A 12,410-nucleotide genomic window follows, 5' to 3' on the forward strand; every position below is an offset into this window, starting at 1 on the left:
AATTGCTCTTCTCTCTTTTCTAGACATTGTAAACCACGCCCGTGATTCTGAAGAACTTGTATCCACAGTCCTCAGCGACCTCTCCAAGGCTTTTGATACAGTCTCCCATACCCACCTTCTTAACCACCTTTCTAATCTTAATCTCTCACACAACACCATTACCTGGTTCAGCAGCTACCTCTATGCTAGATCTCAGTCTGTGAAATGGAAGACTGGCACCTCAGTCTTCCTTCTTACCCCAACCAGAGTACCCCAGGGATCCATACTCGGCCCAATGCTCTTTAATATCTTCATTAATGATTTCCATGCAGCCATTCCTAACACTAAGATAGTACAGTATGCAGATGACTCTACTTTGGTTTGCTCTGCTTCTAGCCTCCCGGAGCTCCAAACAAAAATTCAAACTGCCTTCTCAACTACTGAGAACTGGATGCTTCAAAATCACCTCTCTCTGAATGCCAACAAATCAAAAATCCTACTATTCTCTCCCTCAAAATTTCTCCCCTCGACAAAACCTCTTTCAATATTATCAGCCATGTCAACTCCACTATAGAAGTTGTTCCTTTTGCTAAACTTCTTGGGGTTATTATTGACGAATACCTAAAATTTGATACCCATCTTCAGCTAAATATTAAGAAAACCCATCAGAAACTTGGCATGCTGTACAGAAACTTCGACTTCTTCTCCCCTTCAGCAAGACAGACCCTCGCCACTACCTACTTACTACCTTCACTGATGTATTGTGCTCCCCTACTAACCAACCTATCTTCCTCCATCTCTTCTAAACTGGAAACCTGTTACAACAAAATCTCAAAGTTTGCCACCACATCCAAATAAAGAAACCAAAACACAACTGCAAGAACCACCACAGATAGTATCCTTTCTTTTCGTTCACAAGGTCAGTTCAGTGAACAAACACAAATCACCACGTTGTTCAAATATTACAATCCATTTAATAAAAATCAAGATCTGAGGAAGTCTTTGTACTTTGTAAAGACAAAAAGCGCTTCATCTTGGCTGGATTCATTTTATTTTTATTAAACGGATGGTTTGGTCACCACATCCAAATACTCCACCCAACAATGTATATCTCTCCACCAGCTGCAATGGCTAGAACTTCCCAACTAACTTGACTACCTCCAACTCACCACAGCTCACAAGTTTATTTTTAAACCAACTAAATGCCCAGCACTAACAAACATCTTATCATTATACACCCCACGCAGAACTCGTACGATCTGCTCACCAAAATCTAATCTCTGTATACAAACCAAAGCGCCCCACTGGTCAGCTTCTCCTATCCTTTTCCTTTGCAAAAAATGGAACACTCTCCCCCCGTCTCTAAGAATTTCTGAAAAATTTGAACACTTCAAAACCCAGCGCCATTCTTACCTCTCCTATAAATGGAAGTGCAATTGCACTCTACCTACCTAACCTGCTTAATACATGAATACATTCATTACACATAAGGTTCATTCTTCCTTACCCATTAGGGATTAACCCTATTTACTGTCTTCTTACTAATGTTACTTTATACCATTCTCAGATGATTTAAACCTCTGTACAATTTTAACTCTGTACTACTGTTCTCCAACCTGTAAACACGTATATATGTATTGCATTTTACTCTCTGTTGCTGTTTAACTTTGCTTAGTTTTGCTATTTTATATTTACAATTAGCTTAATTGGTACTATTTCTACTATGTATTGTACTATGTATTATGGTGCTTTTCTCCATGGGCCTCCACTGAAAACAGGCTCCTTGAGCCCAGTGGACATCCGCAGTCATCAGACTGGAAATGAATAAATAAAAATAAATAAATAAATGATTGCGTTTCCTCTATTTTTTCCTTGTTTCATTTTATGTACTCCTCTAATTTCTCATTTATTTCAAAAATCTTTCTGTGTATCTGAGATTTTTTTTCTCCAAGGTTGTTGGAAGCGATATCTTGCACCTGCGTCATACATTGGTCTGCTTCCCACTGAATGTCTATGGAGTACTTGCCCAGCACAACTTTCTCATCTTCCTTTTTTCTTCAGTTTATCTTTATTTTTCCACAATTTTTCCTAGCCGAAATTTAGACAGAGAAATCTTTAACCAGGAATTAAATTTAAGCCAAACTGAGTTTTCCTAAATGCCCCCCCAGCAATTATCATTTTTTCTACAGAAACAGTGACAGTTAGTATCTTTTTCAGTAAACTGGCATCTTGGAAGTCAGGAAAGTCTATCCCCTTAAGAACCAAAGAACAAATGCAACAACTTTCTTTGAGTGTTTCTATACTTAGCACTTGCATCAAGACCATAGTCCTAATTTATAATATATATAGCACTAGAAACAAATCTCTTTGGTAGGACTCTAGTGTTAGCTTAAAAGAAAAAGACAGGAAATCTTCAAACACTGGACCCATCCCAGTTTAGTTTTGTTAAGGACAGGTCATGCCAACTAAACTTGGTAGACTTCTAGAAGGTCACTAGAGCCATGGGCAAGGGCAAAACAGTACATACTGCCTATCTTGACTGGGCAAAGGCATTTGATACAGTACCTCACTTGGGTATTATAGACAAACACACATTTAGGCATAAACTCCTTTGTCACTGGATGAATAGCCATGTATCACAGTTAGGACATATGAAGTCAGTGTGGGAGATTCTACCTTCACCTTTTAAATATTTGTAAAAGTACTACAACAAGCACTAGTTAATATTTTGTTGGCGCCAACTTGCATACAGTCAGTATTGAACAACTCAGCAGTATCAGGAACTTTCAAGTGAGTGAAACCGAGATTTCGTCTTTGCATCTGCTCCGAGACATTCAACAGCATTTTCGACAGAGTGGGAGTTTCTAGTTTTGTTCTTCAGCCTGATCACCTGTTAGCCATTTCTGAAAATCTTAAGCCTCTTTCTGAAATAACATGGATACCATCAAGGACAGAAGTGTTAGATGCACACATTCTGTGGCCATAGACTTAAACCAGACTCCTGATAAAGTTTGGACATTATTACGTCAGTGGTATGAACTAGTCAGAAGTGATGTTAAATGTAATAAAGCATTGTCATTGTTTGGTATAAATAGAAGTGAGAAAGTTTCTCTGTGTAAATGGATTCATTGTTTTGATCAGTATATACAAAATTATGAAACTCAAGTTGAACGTTTTAACTGTGGAGACAGATATCCTTGTTTTTAATATATCTAAAGACTATGAAGGATAAGTCAGAATTCTCAGATGTAGTTAAAAGTCATTTTGTAATGTCAGTTTTTACCTTTTATAGAGAATTCCAGTCATTTTTAGATCATTCTAAAAGCTTGGAGGTTGCATTGTAGAGACAGCTGAAATGTGTCAGACCTATTGCTCAAAGTGGGATCCTATTAGCAAAGCTAAGGAATTATCAGACAAACAGCTGGCTGATAAGCTAACACAGCTTAATGTTTGTCTTTTCAGCTTTTCCCTGTTAGGGGTCGCCACAGCGGAACTCTGGTCCGCTAATGATTGGCAGTAGATTTTTTATGGTGCCGAGTTGCCAGCCCGACGCCCAACCTTCAGCGAAGGCACACCCATTCACCCATGTCTTTTGGAGGCCACTTGACCACAGGGAGGACATGCAGACTCCACACAGAAGGCACTCCAGCCATGAATCGAACAAGAGAACCTCTTGCTGGCTACCACAGCTTAATGAATTACATTATTCCTCTGCTGTAATTGTCTGTCACATTATGCAGTCAGTTTTGAGAAGTGTATAACACCTAAGCACATCAGTCCAAACTGCATTTTTATGAAGTTACATATGAATTCTGGAGTCGTTAGTATAAATTTAATTTATACTGCACTGTGTTGCTGTCTCTATCCCAGGTAAATAAAGGCTACTATTGCAGCTGCATGACTTGAACAGTTAGTCAGATCTAGACCAAGGACTCCTGCATTGCAAAAGTGTGGTAAGATTGTTCTTCCAACTCTTTTATAAATGTTAGGCTGCAGATTGTTTTGCTTATCCTTGATTCAGCTGAACAGCCTAGATGAAATTCTGTGTTGTGTCTTTAAAATTTCCTCAGTAGCTGCTTGAAGACTGCAAGTTTGCTGATGTGTCGTTTTTATTTACCTAGATGTTTATGCTGTTTTTTTCAGAGCAGTCCTGGGGGTCAGTGTGTTCCAACCAATCCCTTTTAGCTTTCAGAGTTGTAAAATGAGTGCTGCACAGACTGACAGCTCCACCCTCAACAGAAGCAGCATGACTGGTCACATTCAGTGCTGCACTGCATGATCGAAAATGCACAGATAAGTCACAGAACCCTGTTAGCGATGCTCTAAAGAATATTAGAAAGGGTTATCCAAGTTAAATATATCAGAGTATAAGTCACTGCACTGTTCTATTTCATGTGTAACATGGGCTGTGTAGAAGTAGTACTCTAGATACCACTGTTTCAAGTGATAAAAATAAAATCAAAGCTGTGTTTGCAGTGCCCTCTGCTGCTAGTTTGGAGACCTAATATGTACAGCATTTGGTACTTCAAGGTGTTCTCCTGTCCAGCTGCAAACAAAGCCCAGCCCTGCTTATCTTCCAGTATTAGGCGGGCATAATCATTAAAGTTAGTCTCTAGCCAGAGACAGATGCTTTCACAGTATCTTTATAGTGCAGTTTTCAGTTGCTGGCCATGTACTTCCTATTGTCGTACATTTCTTCTCTACTATTCTAGTATTTCTTTTTGTGGTAGCTGTCATGCTGTAATTCCCAGTCAGCAAGTACAGCAATGCAACTTTTAACTGTCACATGATGCATGCTGCATCTGCTATACCTGATTATTTAATCTCTTCATAAAACGAAACAATTGTGGCAACTCTCAGGAGCTGTAAACACTAGCTTTTTTTTCACACACACACACACACACACACACACACACACACAGATTTTTCCTGGGTTCTTTCTTGATATCAGCATTGCCAAACTTCAGCCAACATTTTCTGTAGGCTTCCACATGCACAGGTATGTCAGGAAAGTAATAATCAGCAGCTAGTAATGCAGTAACAAAACTGCAATGTACACTAGAGTATTAGTGTGCCTGAGAAAGAAATGCATCAGAACATTTAGAATGTCTACTTGAAATCCATCATCAGTAAATACAGTTAAAAGTGCTTAGCAGATCCATGGCTAAATAATGTCTGCAGCTGTTCCTCCAACACCCTTAACCCTGTACATCCTTGTTCTATTACCCATGTAATGATCTTTTTCATGTGGTGTCAACATTGGCTTGCTGTTAATGTGGACCATGAGCGAAAAAAAAAAAAACTGAAGATCAGAGAAAACATAGGAAATGGATAGTACACTTTCACTGGTAAACAAAAGATGTTAAGTTGTCAAACTCGCTTTCATTCTTGCTGGATGGGTTCGGAGCCGATCCTCGGCTCCGACTCGGCACTTGCTAAGCTCGAGAGCTAATTTTACCAGCTCGAGGCAACCCTATATCCCATGATGCAAGGTGTGACTATCCCAGATCTCGTTTGCCGCTTCGCGAACAGGTCTCCTTTTACCAGCTCAGGTAAAATTGTAGTATTTTATACCAAAGTTCAGTCAAAAAATGTTTCTTTTTTCCTGATTTCCTTTCTTAAAAGTTAGTTTTAACTAATACCTAACTATCTTGCCCTATATTCCCTTTCTCCTTTATATAGGGATAGTTTTTCCTCCCTTCAGGCCTTAAGCCTCCCTTCCATTAATTTTCTGTCAGGGAGTGTGTGTGTGTTTATCAGTTTTTCCCTTTATTTTATTAGATAACTGTGTGACTGGTGTGTGTCTGTGTTTTGTGTTTGGCATACCATGTCAAAAGAAGTAAAGGTCTCAGGTTTCAAGAAGTGTGAGTCGTGCTATCAGAAAATGTCTCGGACAGACGGTCACACTTCTTGTGTGTACTGCCTGGGGCCTTTACACCTGCAGGACTCCTGTGCTATTTGTCACTCCTTCAGCCAGCGAGTCCTGCAGGAACGTCATAACAAGTTAATTCTTCGTGACTTGTTGAAGCCAGAGGGTTCCCCGACCAAGACTGGGTCGGCAAAGCCCTCTAAGCCACCTAAAGCCCAGGCTGTGGTTCTTAAGCCTTCGGCGGTGGCTCCGACTGGAGTCGATCTTTCTACCTCTGAGGTGGTGGTATCGGCGCCGACTGGCTCCGATACACTTGCACCTATGTCGATGTCGGCTCCGGCCGGAGCCGACGTCTCCTTGACCAGGACTGGTGCCGATAAGCTTTTGGCTCCATCTGGAACCAAAGGGTCTTCGGCTCCAATGGCTCTTTCCAAGAAGAGATCTCGGTCCCCTTCCCTAGAGTCGATTCACTCGGCTCCGGAATCTCCTTTACTTTCAGAGCGGAGCCATCGGAGCCAATCTTCAAGGTCTTCCAGGCTGTCAGACCATGACTTGGAGAGGGTGGTAAGTAGACTGCTGAAGTCACAGGCACTGGCCCAGATGCTCCATAGCCCGTCTCAGCAGATGACCGCTATCCCTCATCCCCCTGAAATTCCTCCTCCGACTCTCCTTCAGAGTTCGGAGCCAGAGCTTCTCGGAACGTTGACCGTGGGTGCGCCAGGGCCGATACTTCTCCTGTCGGCTCCGTCGTCTTCGACTCCGATTTCCTCCATGAGACCTTCCGTGGAGGGATCCGGTCGTCGAGTTTCCCTTGTCGGCTCCGAGGGGGCGAGTGGCATCGGACCCTTGTCCGACCCCGCTTTCCCTCTTGGAGCTTCAGCATTGGTGAGCTCGGCACCGACATCGGCCTCGGAGCCTTCTCTTTTGGTGGGATCGGGGATTCATGTCTCTTCAGAGCGGGAGTCTTCTGGCTTCCCTGGGACTGGAGCCTTTGAGGTGATGAGGAGTGTTCTAGCCCCGGAGCTGAGTCAACGGTCAATTCCATTAGCTCCTCCCTCTTCAGTGCCTGTTGATGTCTCTTGCCATTCTCTTGCTCCTGGACCCAGAGATCCATCGCCCCAGGTTTCCCCATTGGGAAGAACTTCCTCTTCCGAGGTTTCTCCTGATCCTTCTGGAGAACCCCCGCATAAGAGGATGTGCAAGAGGAAGCACACAGACTCCTCCGAGTCTATGACATCAGATACCGACTTAGATGAGTCGGAGGGTTCCCCACGGTCCCCCTCTGAGGATGTCTCCTTTTCAGACATCTTGGAACTCCTTAAGCAGAGGGGGAACTGGCCTTCCACTAACCCCTCCGAGGATGAGTCGGTATACCTGGAGGCTTTTGGATCTCAACCCTCCACCTCCTGGGTGTCTCCGCTCATGCAAGTGGTGGCTCGAAAGGCGTGGGCAGACCCGGATTCTGTGGAACCAGTCCCCAGGGGGCCTTCTAAATTCATCACGGCCCCTGCAGACAAACAGTTTCTTACCAAGGGTGTCCCTGTTGATGCCATGGTGGTGGCGGCTGCCAGCAAGAAGGAACTTGCCGATCCTTCTGTACCTGTCCATCCTCCTAACAAGGACTCTAGGACCATGGATAGGTACGGTAAGCGGATGTTTTCTTCAGCGACCTTTGCTATGCGCTCGCTGAACTATCTCTGTCACTTTACCCGGCTTCAGAGAGACATTCTCAAGGAACAAGGTGAGGTAGTTCAGGATCCGTCAGCTGCTGGGGCTCAAGAAAAGATTGCCTCCCAGCTAGGAATCCTAAATTCTATAACTAACTCTTCCATGCGGCTCATTTCTTATGCAGCCGATGGGGTGAGTAGAGCTGCAGGCACAGGAGTGGCACTTAGGCGTCAGTCCTGGATGCGACTTTGTAATTTCGCAGATCCCTTTAAGGCATCCTTCACTAATACTCCCTTTGGTGGTTCGGCTTTGTTCGGGCCTCAGGTGAAGGACACATTGACCAGGTGTGAGCAAGACGGCAAGACTCTTTCTGCCGTAGGAGTCCATTTCTCCACCCCTTCAGGACCCTATCCCAAAGGTCAGAAGGGGGGGGAATGTAGTTTCATAAATCTCAGGGAGTCACGCCAGATGCACGTGGTCAGTTTACCCCAGAGGCAGAGGGGGTAATAACAATAGATGCCGCCCTAGGGGCAGAGGGGGTCCGCAGAATCAGGGTAGCAGGGAGCCTCTCTCTGATAAACCCTTCCAGCATCCCTGAGGTGTTGCCCGACTGTCCACCCTTGGAGGCAGTCGGGGGAAGATTGTCGCTGTATCCAACAGCCTGGCGTTCCCTTTCTCAAGACAAATGGGTACAGTCGATCATATCCGAGGGTTACAATATCCCTTTCGAGAGATATCCCGTTCCTCATCAATCCCTTCCAGACGTTTCACCCGGTCTAAGGGAATTGGCAAAGCTGGAGGTATCAAAGCTCCTAGCAAAAAGAGCCATCCAACTAGTGCCAGCAGACCAAGTAGGATCCGGAATCTACTCAAGATTCTTTTTGGTCCCCAAAAAAGACGGGAGATTGGAGACCAATTTTAGACCTCAGCAAACTAAACAAGTTTGTCAAGAAGGCAAGGTTCCGGATGGTCACGCTTCAGTCCATTCTACCCTTTTTGGGCAAGGACAACTGGATGTGCTCAATAGACCTTCAGGATGCGTACTATCACATAAAAATTCACAGGCGTTCCAGAAGGTTTCTCCGCTTTCGGCTGGGGACCAGTCATTTTCAATTCAGAGCCCTGCCCTTTGGCCTCACTACAGCCCCCAGAGTGTTCACCAAATGCATGGCAGTGGTCACGGCTCACCTGAGATGTCAAGGATTCCAGGTGTTTCCGTATCTAGACGACTGGCTCCTCTCTGCCACCACCAGGCATCAACTTCTCAAGGCCATGGACTACACTCTTCACATCTGCAACCAGTTAGGGATCTCTATAAACTTCGAAAAATTTTCATTGTCACTTCGAAAAATTTTCATTGTCTCCTTGCCAATCTATTACCTTTATAGGCACAGAATTAGACACTGTCGGGATGTCAGCAAGACTCACAAACCAAAGAATTCTGTACATCAAAAAGTATGTTCGGATCATACTACTCTGCAAAAAGATCAAGGCCAGATTTGTCCTGAAGGTGCTAGGTCTTATGGCTGCGGCCATCGTACTGCTTCCCTTAGCTCGCTTCCACATGCATCTTCTGCAGTGGATGTTGTTCACCCAGTGGTCATTCCAGCAGCTTCCCATGCGCCACGAGATCTTCGTGATGCAATCCTGCAAGAGTCACCTAACCTGGTGGATGTCTTCTCCACAACTCCATCAGGGCCGACTGTTTGTTCCCCCAGTTCCGGTTGCCACAGTCACTTCGGATGCCTCTCTGATCGGGTGGGGGGGCATTATCAGGGCAGGATGGTCCATGGGACTTGGCAACCCATAGAATACCATCTGCACATAAATGTCCTAGAGATGAGAGTGGTGCTTTTAACGTTGCAAGCCCTCAGCGACTTTCTTCCTTTAGGAACTATTGCAGTTCAGACGGACAACATGTCCGTAGTCTGGTATATCAACAAACAGGGCGGGACCAAGTCCTATCCACTGTGTCGAGAAGCTCTCAGACTTTGGCAATGGGCAATCTCCTCTCATCGGTTTCTGATAGCAACGCATATCCCCGGGAAATCCAACCTCTTAGCGGACAGACTGAGCAGAGCTATTCTCATGCCACACGAGTAGTCTCTCAAACAATCAGCAGTGGACGAGATTTTTCAGAAGTGGGGCGCCCCTTGCTGCGACCTTTTTGCTACACCCCAAAACAGCAAATGCCCAGACTTCTTCTCCCTCTTTCCACTACCAGGCCATCCCCCCAGGGACGCTCTAACCCAGGATTGGCCCCGGGGACTTCTTTATGACTTTCCTCCATTCCCGCTGATACCTCAAGTGATTCAGAAAGCTACCATCTTGAGACCCAAATTGATTCTCATTGCCCCTTACTGGCCTCGACAAATTTGGTTTCCGTCCCTACATCGTCATCTCTTGGTTCAGCCTTGGCATCTGGATCCAATTCCAGATCTTCTGACCCACCATTCAGGTCATTTGCACCAGGCCATTCATTCTCTCAACCTCACCGCTTGGTTGCTCCACTTCCTTCCTTAGCCAGGCTTCCTATGATTTCTAATCCCGTGCGAGATATCGTAGTAGCTTCTGTAAAGTCCTCTACCAGAAGGATTTATGCTAGTAAATGGCAGTGTTTTTCCTTCTGGGCAAAGTCCAGAGACATAGATCCCTTTACTGCTCCAGTGCAGTCAGTCTTGGACTTCCTAGCTGAGATTTTTCAATCGGGCTCTTCTTCCTCGACAGTTAAGGTTCAGCTGGCAGCGATCTCAAATTTTCATGTTGGCTTAGCCGATCAAAACATAATGTCTCACAAGCTTTGCAAAGCCTTTCTTAGAGGGATCTTTCTGCTGAAAACCCCAGTCAAAGATCCCCCTCCAGAATGGGACCTAAATTTATTGCTGGCATCCTTGATTCTGCCCCCCTTTGAACTGGCTGCTACATGCTCATTGAAATTTCTTTCCTGGAAGACAGTTTTTCTGGTTGCTGTTACTTCAGCCAGGAGGGTGTCTGAACTTCACACTCTCTGTGCCCGTCCCCCATACTTGGTTTTCCACAAAGATAGAGTGTCTTTAAGAACTAATCCATCTTTTTTGCCCAAGGCTGCTTCCCAGACGAATATTAACCAATCTATTGAATTGCCAGTTTTTTTCCCTAATTATTCTGACAGAGCGGAACAGAAACTTCATTGTTTGGATGTCCATCGCCAACTCAGATATTATTTGGACAGAACTAAACAATTCAGAAAATCTGATCAACTGTTTCTTTCTTATGCAGAAAACAGGAAGGGTCTTCCGGTCTCCAAGGTGACCTTATCCAGATAGCTGTCTTCTATCATTTCTCATGTTTATCTCCTTAGGGGCAAGCACCTGCCCTCGAAACCAAATGCACATTCTACCAGGCGCCTAGCCACTTCCACAGCACTTCAGGATAGGCTGCCTATTGACACCATTTGTGCGGCAGCCACTTGGGCCACTCCTCACACCTTTGTCTCTCATTATAAATTGGACTTGGCCTCCAGGGACAGGGCTAAGTTTGGTTCCACAGTTCTCAAGAGTCTGTTCCATTGAGCCACCCAGGATAGAGGTGCTAGGGACGCGGTCCCATCCAGCAAGAATGAAGGCGAGTTTGACAACTTAACATTAAGAAGTTATGTACCTACCATAACGTTCCATGTTAGTTGTCTTCTCTCACCTTCTTTCTTGCGTCCCTCCCTCCTTCCCCCTAGCCTGGACAGACCTTGAAGTTGTACTCTTCGCTGGGTACAGTTCATTCTTTCTATGGACCCCCAGTAGGAAGTGCCACTAGTCTCTAGTGGTTATTTGCTTTGTTTCTTTCCACATTTAGTTCCTCTTCTTCCTTTCTGGGAAGAAGGTTACTGGCAGGGTTTTTTCATAGCTACCAAACGAGATCTGGGGTAGTCACGCCTTGCATCATGGGATATAGGGTTGCCTCGAGTTGGTAAAATTAGCTCTCGAGCTTAGCAAGTGCCGAGTTGGAGCCGAGGATCGGCTCAGAACCCATCCAGCAAGAAAGAAGGCGAGAGAAGACAACTAACATGGAACATTATGGTAGGTACATAACTTCTTATTCCATTTGATGAATCAGGAATGAAAGCACCCTGGTGCTTGGTATGAGGTGCACTCAGAGACCACAGCTAATGAAAAAGTTGCAGTAAATAAATACACAGAAAAGTTGTACATTTCCTATTTCGAGTGCCAGATTTGTTTACACACTAATTTTAAAGGCTTGCTTCAACCAATGAATTATTTGTTTTTTTAATGTTTCTTAACCGTGAAGTTTTGATTGGGTATAATCCAATGTCATCAGAGGGCAATTTAGAAAACTGCCACATATTTAGATGTGCACAAAATTAATGTTCCCATACCGGGAGTCGAACCCGGGCCGCCTGGGTGAAAACCAGGAATCCTAACCGCTAGACCATATGGGATTGTGCAAGAGTTTGCTGTCATCTTTATTAGTATACTTTTCATTATTAATGAATAAAAGGTGTAATACTCTGTAAATTCTCATAATGCAAATGTTGTACATACATTTTTTAAACTTCCATATTTCATTCTTTTTTCATTCTGTAAATGGGGAAGTAAACTAAACCAAAAGTAAGGTGGATGCTGCAGAAATTCATTTCTCAAAGAAGAGCTGAACTCCAAATTGTTGTCTCTTTCGGCTTTTCCCGGTTAGGAGTCGCCACAGCGGAACTCCGGTCCGCTAATGATTGGCAGTTGATTTTTTTTACGTGCTGAGTTGCCAGCCCTAACACACAATCTGCAGAGTGGAAATATTTGATAACAATAACATGCACCTGTATCATGTGCAAGAAGTGACTAGCATGCTATGCTAACTTGCTAATAAGCTAACTCTTACCATTTCCTTCTGTTATAAAAAGAAGTGA

At 44.3% G+C, this 12,410-nt stretch overlaps 1 non-coding gene across 1 annotated transcript; it reads right to left on the reverse strand.

Moving 5' to 3' along the window:
• Positions 1-11,876: 11,876 nt before the first annotated feature.
• On the reverse strand, positions 11,877-11,948 carry TRNAE-UUC. The gene has a single exon. It is a non-coding gene; the product is annotated as a tRNA-Glu (tRNA).
• Positions 11,949-12,410: the final 462 nt, after the last annotated feature.

Source organism: Protopterus annectens, chromosome 10.part0 (assembly GCF_019279795.1).
Source record: "Protopterus annectens isolate FY-2018-M chromosome 10.part0, PAN1.0, whole genome shotgun sequence".
Taxonomy (NCBI): Eukaryota; Metazoa; Chordata; order Ceratodontiformes; family Protopteridae; genus Protopterus; species Protopterus annectens.